This window comes from Zea mays, chromosome 6, assembly GCF_902167145.1.
Source record: "Zea mays cultivar B73 chromosome 6, Zm-B73-REFERENCE-NAM-5.0, whole genome shotgun sequence".
NCBI classification, from domain to species: domain Eukaryota; kingdom Viridiplantae; phylum Streptophyta; class Magnoliopsida; order Poales; family Poaceae; genus Zea; species Zea mays.
The window spans coordinates 124,055,709-124,071,953 of NC_050101.1; positions in this window are offsets into that span (position 1 = coordinate 124,055,709).

Sequence of the window (16,245 nt, forward strand, 5' to 3'; positions counted from 1 at the left end):
ATGAGGATGAGGCTCAAAATGATGAAGAAGAAGATCAAAGAGATGAGCCACCTCAAGATGACGGCAATGATCAAGGGGGAGATGCAAATAATCAAGACAAGGAGGATGAAGAACCAAGGCCACCACACCCAAGAGTCCACCAAGCAATCCAACGAGATCACCCCGTCGACACCATCCTCAGCGACATTCATAAGGGGGTAACTACTAGATCTCGTGTTGCACATTTTTGTGAGCATTACTCTTTTGTTTCCTCTATTGAGCCACACAGGGTAGAGGAAGCGCTCCAAGATTCGGATTGGGTGGTGGCAATGCAAGAGGAGCTCAACAACTTCACTAGGAATAAGGTATGGCATTTAGTTCCACGTCCTAATCAAAATGTTGTAGGAACCAAATGGGTCTTCCGCAACAAACAAGATGAGCATGGTGTGGTGACAAGGAACAAAGCTCAACTTGTGGCCAAGGGATACTCTCAAGTCGAAGGTTTGGATTTCGGTGAAACCTATGCACCCTTAGCTAGGCTTGAGTCAATTCGCATACTATTAGCCTATGCTACTTACCATGGTTTCAAGCTTTATCAAATGGACGTGAAGAGTGCCTTCCTCAATGGACCAATCAAGGAAGAGGTCTATGTTGAGCAACCTCCCGGCTTTGAAGATAGTAAGTACCCTAACCATGTCTATAGGCTCTCTAAGGCGCTTTATGGGCTCAAGCAAGCCCCAAGAGCATGGTATGAATGCCTAAGAGATTTCCTTATAGCTAATGGCTTCAAAGTCGGCAAGGCCGATCCTACTTTATTCACTAAAACTCTTGACAATGATTTGTTTGTATGCCAAATTTATGTCGATGATATTATATTTGGGTCTACTAACGAATCTACATGTGAAGAATTTAGTAGGATCATGACACAAAAATTCGAGATGTCGATGATGGGGGAGTTGCAGTATTTTCTAGGATTCCAAGTCAAGCAACTCCAAGAAGGCACCTTCATTAGCCAAACAAAGTATACTCAAGACATTCTAACCAAGTTTGGAATGAAGGATGCTAAGCCCATCAAGACACCCATGGGAACCAATGGGCATCTCGACCTCGACACGAGAGGTAAATCCGTCGATCAAAAGGTATACCGGTCGATGATAGGTTCATTACTCTACTTATGTGCATATCGACCGGACATTATGCTTTCCGTTTGCATGTGTGCAAGATTCCAAGCCGACCCTAAGGAAGCTCACCTTACGGCCGTAAAACGAATCTTGAGATATTTGGCTTATACTCCTAAGTTTGGGCTTTGGTACCCTAGGGGATCCACATTTGATTTGATTGGTTATTCGGATGCCGATTGGGCAGGGTGTAAAATCAATAGGAAGAGCACATCGGGGACTTGCCAGTTCTTGGGAAGATCCTTGGTGTCTTGGGCTTCAAAGAAGCAAAATTCGGTCGCTCTTTCCACCGCCGAAGCCGAGTACATTGCTGCAGGCCATTGTTGCGTGCAATTGCTTTGGATGAGGCAAACCCTGCGGGACTACGGTTACAAATTAACCAAAGTCCCTTTGCTATGTGATAATGAGAGTGCAATCAAGATGGCGGATAATCCCGTCGAGCATAGCCGCACTAAACACATAGCCATTCGGTATCATTTTCTTAGAGATCACCAACAAAAGGGAGATATTGAGATTTCTTACATTAACACTAAAGATCAATTAGCCGATATCTTTACCAAGCCTCTTGATGAACAAACTTTTAACAAACTTAGGCATGAGCTAAATATTCTTGATTCACGCAACTTCTTTTGTTGATTTGCACACATAGCTCTTTTATATACCTTTGATCATGTCTCTTTCATATACTTTGACTAATATGTTTTCAAGTCAATTTCAAACCAAGTCATAGGTATATTGAAAGGGAATTGGAGTCTTCGGCAAAGACAAAGGCTTCCACTCTGTCACTCAACTTCCGCCACCACTCCAAGCATCTCTCCATCTTTTTGGGGAGAGTTCAACGCAAAAGGACTTCGTCTTTGGTACAATCTTCACTCATTTATTTATCACCAAAGAGGAAGAAAGTATTTTTAGGGCTCTCATGATTCTGTTTTTGGCGATTCATGCCAAAGGGGGAGAGAGTATGAGCCCAAAGCAAAAGGACCGCACCACCACACCTAATTTTAACATTGGAGATTTTCGATTGATAAATTTCAAATTGGTATCTTATTGTGTTCAAAAGGGGGAGAAGTAGTATTTCCAAAATGATATATCAAAACCCTCTTGAACACTAAGAGGAGGATCTCATTTAGGGGGAGTTTTGTTTAGTCAAAGGAAAAGCATTTGAAACAGGGGGAGAAATTTTCTAATCTTGAAAATGCTTCGTAAAATCTTACTCATTTACCTTTGACTATTTGCAAAAGAACTTTGGAAAGGATTTACAAAAGAATTTGCAAAACCAAAATCTGTGGTGCAAGCGTGGTCCAAAATGTTAAAAATGAAGAAACAATCCATGCATATCTTGTAAGTATTTATATTGGCTCAATTCCAAGCAACCTTTGCACTTACATTATGCAAACTAGTTCAATTATGCACTTCTATATTTGCTTTGGTTTGTGTTGGCATCAATCACCAAAAAGGGGGAGATTGAAAGGGAATTAGGCTTACACCTAGCTCCTAAATAATTTTGGTGGTTGAATTGCCCAACACAAATAATTGGACTAACTAGTTTGCTCTAGTGTATAAGTTATACAGGTGCCAAAGGTTCACAACAAGCCAATTAAAAAGACCAATGTTGGGTTCAAAATAGAGAGCTAAAGGCATCCCGAAAGGCTCCCTGGTCTGGCGCACCGGACTGTCCGGTGTGCCACTGGACAGTGTCCGGTGCACCAGGGAACCTCGCGCTGAACTCCTCAGTCTCGGGAATTTTCAGAGCCGGCGCGCTATAATTCACCGGACATGTCCGGCGTACAGCCGACAGTGTCCGGTGCTCCAAGGGGACGCGGCTCTGGAACTTGGCAGCCTCGGGAATTCGCAACGGCTGCTCCGCTATAATTCACCGGACATGTCCGGTGTACACCGGACTGCCCGGTGTAACTACGGGGCAACAACTATTTCGGCGCCAACGGCTACCTGCAGCGCATTTATTGCGCGCCAGCGCGCGCAGAAGTCAGGCACGCCCATGCTGGCGCACCGGACATTCTACAGTACATGTCCGGTGCGCCACCGGACATCCAGGCGGGCCCAGAATACAGAACTCCAACGGTCGAATCCCAACGGTTTTGGTGACGTGGCTGGCGCACCGGACATGTCCGGTGTACACCGGACTGTCTGGTGCACCATACGACAGTCAGCCCCACCAAACGGCTAGTTTGGTGGTTGGGGCTATAAATACCCCCAACCACCCACCATTCATTGCATCCAAGTTTGCCACTTCTCAACCACTTACAAGAGCTAGGCATTCAATTCTAGACACACTAAAGAGATCAAATCCTCTCCAATTCCACTCAAGGCTTTAGTGATTAGCGAGAGAGATTTGCCGTGTTCTTTTGAGCTCTTGTGCTTGGATTGCTTCTTTTCTTTCTCACTTGTTCTTGTGATCAAAACTCCATTGTAATCAAGGCAAGGGGCACCAATTGTGTGGTGGCCCTTGCGGGGAAGTTTTGTTCCTGGTTTTGATTTGAGAAGAGAAGCTCACTCGGTCGGAGGGACCGTTTGAGAGAGGGAAAGGGTTGAAAGAGACCCGGTCTTTGTGACCACCTCAACGGGGAGTAGGTTTGTGAGAACCGAACCTCGGTAAAACAAATCCTTGTGTCACACTCCTTATTTGCTTGAGATTTGTTTTGCACCCTCTCTCGCGGACTCGTTTTATTTATAACGCTAACCTGGCTTGTAGTTGTGTTTATATTTGTAAATTTCAGTTTCGCCCTATTCACCCCCCTCTAGGCGACTATCACAAAGCCGAAGCTCGGCGACTGGCGCGACGCGCCAAGTCGTTCGTCTTAATGGGCGATGAAAAGGAGCTCTACCACCGCAGCCCCTCAGGCATTCTCCAACGATGCATATCCATCGCTGAAGGATAGGAGCTATTGCAAGAGATACAGTCGGGGGCTTGCGGTCACCACGCAACACCTCGAGCCCTCGTTGGGAATGCCTTCCAAGAAGGTTTCTACTGGCCGACCGCGGTGGCTGACGCCACTAGGATTGTACGCTCCTACCAAGGGTGTCAATTCTATGCAAGGCAGACGCACCTGCCCGCTCAGGCCCTGCAAACAATACTCATCACCTGGCCGTTTGCTGTGTGGGGTCTGGACCTCGTCGGTCCCCTGCAGAAGGCACCCGGGGGCTTCACGCACCTGCTGGTCGCTATCGACAAATTCTCCAAGTGGATCGAGGTCCGACCCCTAAACAACATCAGGTCCGAGCAGGCGGTGGCGTTCTTCACCAACATCATCCATCGCTTCGGGGTCCCGAACTCCATCATCACTGACAATGGCACCCAGTTCACTGGCAAGAAGTTCCTGGACTTCTGCGAGAACCACCACATCCGGGTGGACTTGGCTGCCGTGGCTCACCCCATGACAAATGGGCAGGTGGAGCGTGCCAACGGCATGATTCTGCAGGGACTTAAGCCGAGGATCTACAACGACCTCAACAAGTTCGGCAGGCGGTGGATGAAGGAAGTACCCTCGGTGGTCTGGAGTCTGAGGACGACGCCAAGGCGAGCCATGGGTTTCTCACCGTTCTTTCTAGTCTATGGGGCCGAGGCCGTCTTGCCCACAGACTTAGAATACGGTTCCCCGAGGACAAGGGCATACGACGACCAAGGCAACCAGACTAGCCGAGAAGACTCACTGAACCAGCTGGAAGAGGCTCGGGACGTGGCCTTGCTACACTCGGCGCGATATCAGCAGTCTCTGCGACGCTACCACGCCCGAGGGGTTCGGCCCCGAGACCTCCAAGTGGGAGACTTGGTGCTTCGGCTGCGGCAAGACGCCCGAGGGCGCCACAAGCTTACTCCTCCCTGGGAGGGGCCATTCATCATCGCCAAGATTTTGAAGCCCGGAACATACAAGCTGGCCAACAACCAAGGCGAGGTCTACAGCAACGCTTGGAACATCCGACAGCTACGTCGCTTTTACCCTTAAGATGTTTTCAAGTCATTCATATACCTCATTTTCTATACATACACAAATAAAGTCTAACCATCAAGTAAGGGTCAGCCTTGCCTCGGCAAAGCCCGACCCTCCCTCGGGGGCTAGAAGGGGGAACCCCCTCTGCGTCAAAATTTTCCTTGAAAAAAGTCTTTTTGCCAGAACATCTTTCGCGCTTTTCGACTGCTTCGATAGCAGGGATCCTGAAAACGACGGAGTACACGTAAGCGGCAAGGCCGACCGAGCCGAGGGACTCCTACGCCCCCAGGATACGGATACCTCACTCATCACCTTCTGCGATAAGTAACTCACGCTCGGATAAGCGATTTCTGCTGACCAAACAAGTCTTAAACGCTCGAAAACTTTTTTGTCAGAACGATTTTCGTGCCTTCTTGTAACACCCGGTTTTAAAGAACAAAGCCGGGTGCATCTCATACATGCGCCAAAGAAGACAACATATATAATAACAGAGTGTATAGAGATAAATGTCATAAAACATCAGAGTATTTATTACATAGCGGAAGACTTATTACAAAATAAAAGTGTAACATAAAACGAACTAAGGATCGTCGGCGCCAATGTCGACTAAGAAACGCCACCTAGATCAGATCGAACTCCTCAGTGTTAGGCAGCTCATCTTCGACCACCTGCTCTTCTCCTGTGGGGGGGTGTGAGACAGCAAGAGTGAGCTCACATACGTTCATAGCTCAACAAGTCGTGGGGAATTATGTGGCATGAACTCACCAAAGGTGGGAGTTCATGTAGTGTAAGGCTGATCAATGAAATAAAGGCTGAGGCTGAGCATTGCTTTTATAAGTTGGTCAAAATTTTATTAGCAATTACTAAGTGTAAGTAAATACCAAACCTTAATAATAATAAAGAACAGTAATAGTAAAATAATCCCAAATGCGATGCAAATGTCAAATTGAATTTACGTTCCATATTTAATCATGTGAGAGTCTGAGCCGCTCATGACCGTGAGCACGGCTAGTATACTAGTTTTACACTCTGCAGAGGTTGCGCATCTTTACCCACAAGCCGTGTTACCCATCTGCCAAGGGGTCATGAATTCCATACACCTCTACCAAGGAAGCGAGGCAGGGTAACACTACGAGGCCTTTACAAAGTTCCACTAGCTTCAGACTACCCGCTACAGTTTATAGGAAGTTCCAATGCAGGGTTCCTGGCTGACCGCCATCGCAGCAAAATCAACCAGGGACCTCCCTACACTGACCACTCCCCTACTGCCCTTGCCCCTTTCGGGTAAGGCAGCCCTCCACTAGCTTTCCTAGTTAATCGGCCAAGGGCGTCCCATTAAACCCTTGTGGTAGCACTGTTTTCCCGGGTGGTCGCTCCATGTTCCCATTAATTTAATGATCTTAACATGAACAGTAATAATAACAAGATAATAACAGAATAATCATGAATAGTGTATCTCCATACCCAATCCACATAAAGCAATAGCAAGTACTACCCAAAAATGTTTCAGGGGTGAACAAGGTATAGAGGTAATCAAAACTGGGGTAACATAATGGCTCCCATCAAAATTAACCTATGCAGATCATTAAAATTAATAAGAACATGGCTGGGAAAAGTAAGTGATCAAGGGCACAACTTGCCTTCAATGAGCTCCTGCTCAGCTACCTCTACTTGTTGAACCTCAGTTTCCACAGTGGCTTGCTCGTCTATTCGCATCAACACAATACATACATAGTATAGCCAAAATCAACATCACACCAAACAGATGAATAAAATATACAGTAAAAATCTACACACTAAAATGAGATCATAGGAATTGGAATCACTGAATTTGGAGTTATAGAATCCAAGTTATGAATTTTCAAAGGTTTTATGTGTTTAAAGTGAGATTAAGTGTGAAATTAATTTTCTTACTGTTGTCATGATAAAACAGAGGCTCCAGATGTTAGAGAATAAAATTACAAAATTTTAGAAAGTGGAATGGATTAATTTGGAGTTCATATGCATTTTCTATGATTTATTGAAGTTCTAGCAATTATTTTCCTATTAAAAATCTATTTAATAATCATTTTCTCTGGTTGTATTATGTTCTGGACTGGGCCTCAATAACTGGAAAACGCAGGGGTCTCGGTGTAAAGTTCTGCAGACATAGAGAACAGTGGAGGTGGATGGCGGGTTGATTACTGCTTTTCTCGGGGTCTCTTTAGAAAAAATGCCCCGCGAAGGGGGGTATGGTGGTATTCTAGCCGTCCGATCACAGATCTACGCTCCAGATTAGAGCAACATTACATCGAACCGGTATGTAATCGCAGCCACGAGATCGGACATCGACGGTTTGGATTTTATTACTCTAGATCCGATCCTGTCCGTCAAAACTAGGTCAAGGGACCAGATTGAACCCACGCGAAAGGGTACGCGGGGCTAATCCCAGCCGCCCGCTGAATCCGACGTCCGCGAGCCCTTCTTCCTTCCCTCGCCGAACTGAGGCGGCGGCGCTGTTTCCCCGTGATGGCCCAACTCGACGGCGACCGATGAATGGGTGCCCCGGTGCCCGAAATACTACGCGTCTGTCCTAAAACAATCTCTAGGCCGAGGCAAAACTGAGGGAGGGGCGCTCACCGTGAGATACTCGAATTGGAGCCCTGCCCACGACGACCCGGGGTCTGCCAGCGAACACAAGACTTCGGCGATGAATTGCCCGAAGGCTGGGGATCCCTCCCGACAGGCGACGCGAGGAGCGGCTTCAGTGGCGCCAGGCGAGTCTCCACAACACCCCAATTTGACTTCGGGTGGCGTAGCGGCTCAGGGCGAGCGCAGCGGCACAGGCGACCACCGCAGGCAAGGTTAGCGCGGCATGGAGAGGAAGAGCGAGCACTGGGCGAGATAAGGCGAATCCAGTGAGGTGTGCAACGGCAGTGAGGAGGATGTGAGAGCGGGGAAGGCACGGGAACTGGGCTTGCGAGGAGAGGATTTATGCCGCAGACGAGATGCGGCCGCCGCGGAATTCGCGCAATCCGCTGCCGAACTGCCGAACTGCCGCCCGGGTTTTCCGAGCCATCTGGTGGAGCCGACGCGGGGAGGAGGACCCCCATGACGCGGTCTCGCGCCCCAGCCTCAAGCTTGCGCGAGATTTGCTCCACGATCCGCGGCGCGTGGCGAATCCTTCGTGAGGTGGGTGACGAGCCCGACCGATGGGTCCCACGCGACGGTGACAAAGCGACTCAAGGAGACTGGCGCGCGGGGCCGGGTGACAGCGGTGGAAGCAGAGAGGGGCGCGCGGGAGGGTTAATGGGCCGCCCATCCCGATTTCGGCCCAATGCGGCTGAAGTGTTTCTTTTCTTTTTTTATTCCATTTTCCTTTTATTTGAATCTCAAACTATATTCAAATTCAAATTCAACTTTGTGGATCTTCACTTGTAAACTCTATTTTTGCAATTAAAAATACTAAGCCTAAAGATATTTATTTATACATTTTATTTATATTTTCATATCTCTTCTCTTTTCCTTATTTTAAAACCCTAATTTCCACTTAGGGTTTAATTCAACATTTAGATTTATTATCTCATTGTTATTATCCTTATTATTTTTTTATTTAATGCACAAACATATAAAACTCCAACAAATGCACTTTCTTTTATTTTAGAATCATTATTTTATTTAGTCACTCTCAATTACATAAGTGCTCTTTTTATGATGCAAATAAGGCACACAAAATGTGGAAATCCACCATATTCCTTTGTATACAAATTTGAGTATTACACTTCTCGACTATATCGATAACAGAATCCTACGAACGGGTAAGAGTGCACGTAAGCGGCGAGGCCGGCTGAGCCGAGGAACTCCTACGCCTCCGGGATACGGATACCTCACTCATCACCTTCCGTGAAAAGTAACTCTCGCTCGGATAAACGATTCTGTTACCGATGAACAAGTCCTGATACTTGAAACAAGAGGAAAGGAAACGCAGCTTTACAACACGACAATGATATGTTTGGGCCTCGGCGGCCGCGAAAAACATACGCACACTACAGACAAACTCTCCCTGCAGATTCAGACATCAACAGAGGGAGCAGCAGCACCCTCGGCGTCGTCTCCACCTTCGGCGGAATCTGGCCCGGCCTCAGATGGCGACGCGGGCGGAAGGATCTCCACCTCGAAGACGGAAGCCAGCACCAAGCTCGGGCCATCATAGCCAAGGTCTCCGTAAGGGATCCGGCCCGGGCAAACACCTTGACCGGCCGCTCCATAGCCTCAGCCAGCTGTCCCCCGAGGACATCAGCCCGGCTCATGGCCTCGGCAACCCGACTCCGGGGTTGGTCCTGCCAGTGGATGACCTAGCCAGGTTCCAGCTGCTGCACCTCCTCGGCCAGGGAGCCCACGTGCTCCCGGGCCGACGAAGCTTCTTCTCGAGCCGACTCCGCCTCTGTCCACACTGACACCGCTGCCTCCGGCTCCGGCTCATCGCAGAGCAGCCGAGGGTTCTTTAACCGAGCAAGAGAAGCCTTGGGTGGCAAGGTCGACCGAGCCGAGGGACACCTACGCCTCCGGGATACGGATACCTCACTCATCACCTTCCGCACAGGGCAACTCACACATGGTTAAGTGGTTCAGCTAGCCGACAGGCGAGTCCTAGTGCTCGAAATGAGGAAGAAACACGGTATTGCACTCAAATACCTAGATGTTTAGGCCCCGATAGCCACAATGAACAAACACCGGCACTCAAGGTGCCATTACAAACGGAACTCCGGTTCCACTCCCGCGGGTATGAACAACCTCCACATCGGAGGGCCTGCGGGACGACAAACTCCGGGTAGCTCGCCGGCAACCTCTGCAGCAGCAGCGATGGCCCTAGGGCGAACGTTACCACTGGAAGGCCCTCCTTCACGTCCCTCACGGGGAACGAGAACCAGCCATTAAAGCCAAAGAGCTAGAGGCCCGGAGCGCGGGTGGCATTGACGGTGTCGTCGGCAGAGAAACCTTCTCCGGTTGCCACCACCTCAGCACCGACGGCGGCATCCACCTGCCCGCCATCATCGCACCAGCAAGCGTCGGCCGCCCCAAAGCGCACCGGCAGGTCCTCACTCCCGTCCTCGCCACGAAAACGAGAATGGGACCGTCCCAGAACACGAGTACCGCTCTCGCGGCGTACGACGTGTTGCGCGACCCCCCGGCGCAGCCAGCCACAGTCGCCCGGACGGAGGACGGAATGCTGCACCCTGGCCGGGCAGCAGGAGTTCGCCTTCCCCCGCATGGCTGGAGGATGCCTCCTCCGCAGAGCTGGAGGATGGTTTCCACCCCCAGATGCTGGAGGAAGAAGCGGGACGCCAGCCCACGCGATGGCAGGCCCCGGCTCGCCTCGCCCTCCTCCCCAGCAAGGATGATGAAGATCCTTGAAGCTGAGGGCGGGGCAGAGGCCGCAACCCGGTTTGCTTCTCCCCACCATCGAGCTGGTGGTCACCATCCTGGGTGACCATCGGTGAGGGAATGCAGCCGGGTTGCCTGATGAAAATCCTTGAAGCCGAGCGATGGCTGAAGGGTGCCCACCTCCGTAAGGTTGCGCTCCTCCAACAACAAGACGAAGGCAACGCGGGCGCTCCCCATCCGGGGGCTCGGAAGGTGGAAGGATGCGATGCATGAGGGAAGTGCGAAGACATGGCTACCACCCGGGGGGTCGATCCCTTTTTAAAGGCGGCTCTCCCCACTCGCGTCCTCAGGCGTCGTGGACTAAGTCTTCACTGACATACCCCAGGGTCCTCCCCCTACGACGCGAGGGCTGGGTCCCACGAGTCATGCAAGCTGGCCCGGGACAGAAGAAGCCAAACCGCCACGCGCGGAGCGTGTAACCGCCCCGCGGTTACAAGCACTCCTCCATCCTCACCGAAACCAACGGTTGAAAGGGCGGACCGCCATGCAGGCGGCGTGCAACCGCACCACGGAGACGCACCCCTTAAACTTCGACGCATCCAGCGTGGAGGCCCAGGCCCACACGTCATGTAACCGGTGCGTCGGTTACTACGTGCGAAAAACTGCACCACCACTTGCGCTAATACCGTGCCTTCTCGACTGCGGAACCGGTGCCGCGACTCGAGGCAACCTTGCGCATGGCCCAACAGTGCCAACCGAGCACATCGGTCACGGGTCAGTCAGCCGCGAGAGAAGGCGCGACGGTCGATATGGCCAAAAGTGGGCCGGCAGTAATGGCGGCAGCAGGCGAGCGGAAGCGGCGGTCAAATCGTCTGCAGGCTCACGTCCTCTCCTGGAGCAGCAGGGGAGCCCTCTCCCACGGCGTGAAGACGATGCGCCCATGTTCCGTCCCTCGAACGGCTCGCACAACGGCTGCCCCGCGAACCACCTGTCCTGTCGCATTAACTTCGCGGCAGGGCAGACGACACCTTTGGCAGGCAAAGCGGGCGACGTTTCACCTCCGCCATGATGACCGCATCAAAAAAGGTGCGCCACACCGTTTAATTTCGTATCCTTTTCCTCTTCCCCTTTCTCTCTCTCTTGCTACAGGGCCCGGGAAGGGGATATTTCGAAAGGGATCCTTCTCCGCGAAGGAAGCGGGCCCCGAGCCCTCCTATTGATCAGGGGTTCGAAGGCTGGCCCCTCGGAAGGGTTCGACAGCCGCGCCCAGAGCACTCGGGCTTCAGGCTCATTACTGATCAGAGGTTCGAAGGCTGGCCCCTCGGAAGGGTTCGACAGCCGCCTCAGAGCACTCGGGCTCCGCGCCCACTACTGATCAGGGGTTCGAAGGCTAGCCCCTCGAAGGGTTTGACAGCCGCCCTAAAGCACGCAGAGCGAGGGATGACTCTGGGTACATCCGATACATGGTCGAGGCTCGGGCTATGCTCCCGAGGTACCCTAGGACATTTCCGAGACCAGCAGGAGCGATTTTGTAACGGAATCCCATCAGAGGGAGGCATCGAGCCCTCAGACCCTATCAAACGGGACCGGGTCCCGCAAATCACCTACATGTACTTTTGGAGTGCGCCTCTGGGCCACTAGCCGACCCTTATTGAACGGGGCATGGGCGTCCACTCGGATCACCCGTTAGCAACTCACTGGAGACACCATGTTCGGCGCCCTCCGAGGGCAACATGACGCTTTCCCCCCTCCTCCTTGCGGAAAGGCGACGAAGGGGCATATGATAAAAGCCGAGTCAGTCCTTGATCGTCCTCTCGCTCTGTGCAGAGGCTCGGGGGCTGCTCTCGCAAACCCGTCTCTGGCCAAACCGTTGACAACGTCAACAAACCAGCCCGAGAACTCGGAACCTGACCATGTACCTGGGCTACGATCAGATCGCACAAGGGAACAACCAGACCGGCCAAGGCAACACGAAAGGCATTAAGACCTCGGAAGAGTCAAACCACTCCTCCGAAGCCTCGGGGGCTACACCCGGCGGGTGCGCTCGCGCGCACCCACCGGAGCCAAATGTAACCGAGAAAGGCCGGTCCCCTTGCAAAAAAGTGCGACAAAGTCTCCAAGCGAGTACCAGCACTCCCTTTGAGGCTCCGGGGCTACTGTCGGGTACCATAATTAGGGGTACCCCCAAGACTCCTAAACTCGGTTGGTAATCACCATCAGCGCAAACTGCAGAGGCTGATGGGCGCAATTCAGGTCAAGGCTCCGTCCACTCAAGGAACGCGATCTTGCCTCGCTCGAGTCCAGCCTCGGGCAGGAACAGTAGACCCAGGTGGATTCACGCCTCGCCCGAGGGCCTCCTCAAAGCAACGGGCGCACCCCCGACTCGCCCGAGGCCCAGCTCGGGCAGGCCTCACAGTGAAGCAACCTTGGCTAGATCGCCTCGCCAACCGACCGTATCGCAGGAGCATTCAATGCAAGGATCGCCTGACACCTTATCCTAACGCACGTTCCTCAGTCGGCAGGGCCGAAGTGACCGCAATCACTTTGCCCCTCCACTGACTGACCTAACAGGAAAGAAGCGCCGCCTGCCCCGCTCCGACTGCTGTGCCACCTGCCAAGATGAGGCTGACAACAGCTGAGTCCAGCCTCAGGCGCCACAGGAAGCTCCGCCTCGCCCGACCTTGGGCCTCGGCCTCAGGAGAAGTCTCCGCCTCGTCCGACCCCAGGGCTCGGCCCCCGCCTCGGCCTCGGAAGATGGAACTCCGCCTTGCCCGACCCCAGGGCCCGGCCTCAACCTCGACCTCGGGTGGAATCGCGTCCTCACCCGACCCCGGCCTCGGCCTCAGGAGGAGTCTCCGCCTCGCCCGACCTTGGGCTCGGATCGACCATGCCACAGGGGGGTACATCATTACCATACCCCTAGCTAGCTCAGGCTACGGGGAACAAGACCGGTGTCCCATTTGGCTCGCCCCGGTAAACAAGTAATGATGGCTCCCCGCGTGCGCCCATGACGACGGCGGCTCTCAGCCCCTTACAGAAGCAAGGAGACGTCAGCAAGGTCCCGACAGCCCCGATAGCTGTGCTTCTACAGGGCTCAAGCGCTCCTCCGACGGCCACGACCTCGCATGCACAAGGCTCTAACACCTCTCCGACAGCCACGTTGGCATGTACATAGAGCTCTGGCTCCTCTCTGCAGGACACGTTAGCATATTGCTACACCCCCCATTGTACACCTGGACCCTCTCCTTACATATATAAAAGGAAGGTCCAGGGCCCTCATACGAAAAGGTGGTCGCGCGGGAGGACGGACTGACGAACAGGCTCTCTCTCTCCCTCGTGAACGCTTGTAACCCCCTACTGCAAGCGCACCCACTCTGGCGAAGGATAACATGAGGCCGTGGTTTTCCCCCCTTTGTGTTCCGTCTCACGCCAACTCATCTGGGCTGGGACACGCAGCAACAATTTACTCGTCGGTCCAGGGACCCCCCGGGTTCGAAACGCCGACAATTTTAAAATAATCTAAATCTTACTATACATTTTTCCAAAAGGACACATATTTTTAACATATTGTTGTAATACGATTATAGTACTATATAAGATAAGGGACAATTGCATTATTGCCCCCTGCTCACGACTTTAACTGTATTTCTACCCTGTTTTCAAACTTTGCATGGTTACCTCTCTTTTCTTGAAACGAAACCTACATTTGTCCTTATTCTGTTACTAGCGAGTTGCTACGGTTTTTATATATCATATAAATAGATTAAGATATTTATTCAAATATAATTATTATTTATTTGTAAACACAAGGTATACACTATTTTTATATAATTATTGTTTATTTCTAAATATTAAGGTATGTGTGGTCTGGTGTTACCAGCGTGGGCGGGGTGGGGTGGGCCCAGTCTGGTGTTACCACCGCGGGCGGGGTGGGGTGGGTCTAGAGTGTCAGCGCGGAGGGTGAAGTCGTGCTACCACCAGGTGCCCATATTAGGTTCTTAATAGATTAGTAAGTATATATAAATATAGATAAGCATATAACGGTGTTAACTCGGACTATAAAATGACGTTCATACCCTTGTACCATTGCTCCTCATATTATCAAAATGTTTGTAAATTTGCCCCCACTAATATAAATAGTTTAGAGAATAAGCATGACATAAATGCGACCATAAATTTACAAATCAATTATTTTAAATCCAATTTCAAATACTTTGAATTAAATTTAAGTTTTAATTCCAATTTTCAAAATAGTTTAAAAATAAACTCCAAAATTTATTTTAATTTGAATTTAATTCAAAATTTCAAAAAAAAACAAATTCTATTCAAAAAATTTGAATTGGATTTTGAAATTTTCCTTGGATAACATTTAAGTGAATTTTGTTTTCTTGAAATAATTAACTTTTTAATCAAATTTTGAAAAATAGAATTTATTATTGAAATAACTCAAATTTTGAACTAAACCATAAATTTTAATTGAAGTGTTTGAAATTTTGGATTTGAAATAAATGATTTTCAAATTTATTGTTGGATTTATGTAATACTTATACACTAAACTTTATTTCAAAGTGGGGCAAATTTGTAGACAATTGATAATAAAAAGGGCAATGGTGCAAGGGTGCACATCATTTTATGGGTACCCTGTTCTTGGGTACCCGACAGAATATATGTAAATGCAACAGTTTTTATTGGCTGTTGTACTGTTCAGTTGTATTATCTTTGTAGTTATGGGTACTCTGTTCCTGGGTACCCGACAGAATATATGTAAATGCAACAGTTTTTATTGGTTGTTGTACTGTTCAGTTGTATTATCTTTGTAGTTGCGACATCATTAATTACAATGATTTTTTGTTGCGATAAGATGCAATTACCATGGATATATTTCGTTGGGACTTCAGTAGTTGCAACATTTTCTCCTTGTTGCAACATCATTAGTTACAACGATGTTTTTATTGCCATAACAATTCTTACCATAGATTGTTTTTTAGTAAAAAGGTCATATAGCCATGAGACACATTATGTTGCAAAATGATGAAATGCAACGAAATCATTTGTATGTCAATACATCTTGTTACCATGAGTCACTTACGTGGAACTAGTGTTTTGTTGCCATGAAGCATCTTGTGGTAACAAAGTCATTGGCAATCGATTCAAACATGGCATTAACACTTATTACCATGAAATATGTTGTGGCAATAGAGTTATTTTCAACTACCTTAAATGTTGCAGAATATCTTCTTGCAATAGAATAATCTATTGTAACATCGAACGACTGCAACACTTGAATACGTTGCAATGGACGTAGTAATTGCAATAGAATGTAAAATTGTTGCCATAGCTTACTGCCACTCTATTTTCTACAACAACAGGCAACAACAGTTGTTCTATCACGATTGGTGCATATCACAACGATTTATGGCCTATTGCGACATTTTTTGTGATTTTTAGTAGTGTGTATGGTGATCTCAAGATAGTGTTGGATGTTGCTAGAAGGATGTGGCGCTAGCAGATGGAAGCCATGTTTTGCGCAGTCTTGCTGCTATATAGTTATGTTAATTTAGCGATCAATAATTTTAATGTGAGCTTTATTCTAGTTGTGAAAATGAGATGTTACAAATTAGCCCCGCTTAGGTCGAATCTCATTCTCGAGATTCAGGTTAGTCTATGAAAAAATTAGAGAACTCTGCTCGCAACACATCTCCTCTCTCCCTAGTGGCTTCTGCCTCAAAATGTCTCCTCTATTAAACTTGACAAATTCTACCAATTGATTTTTT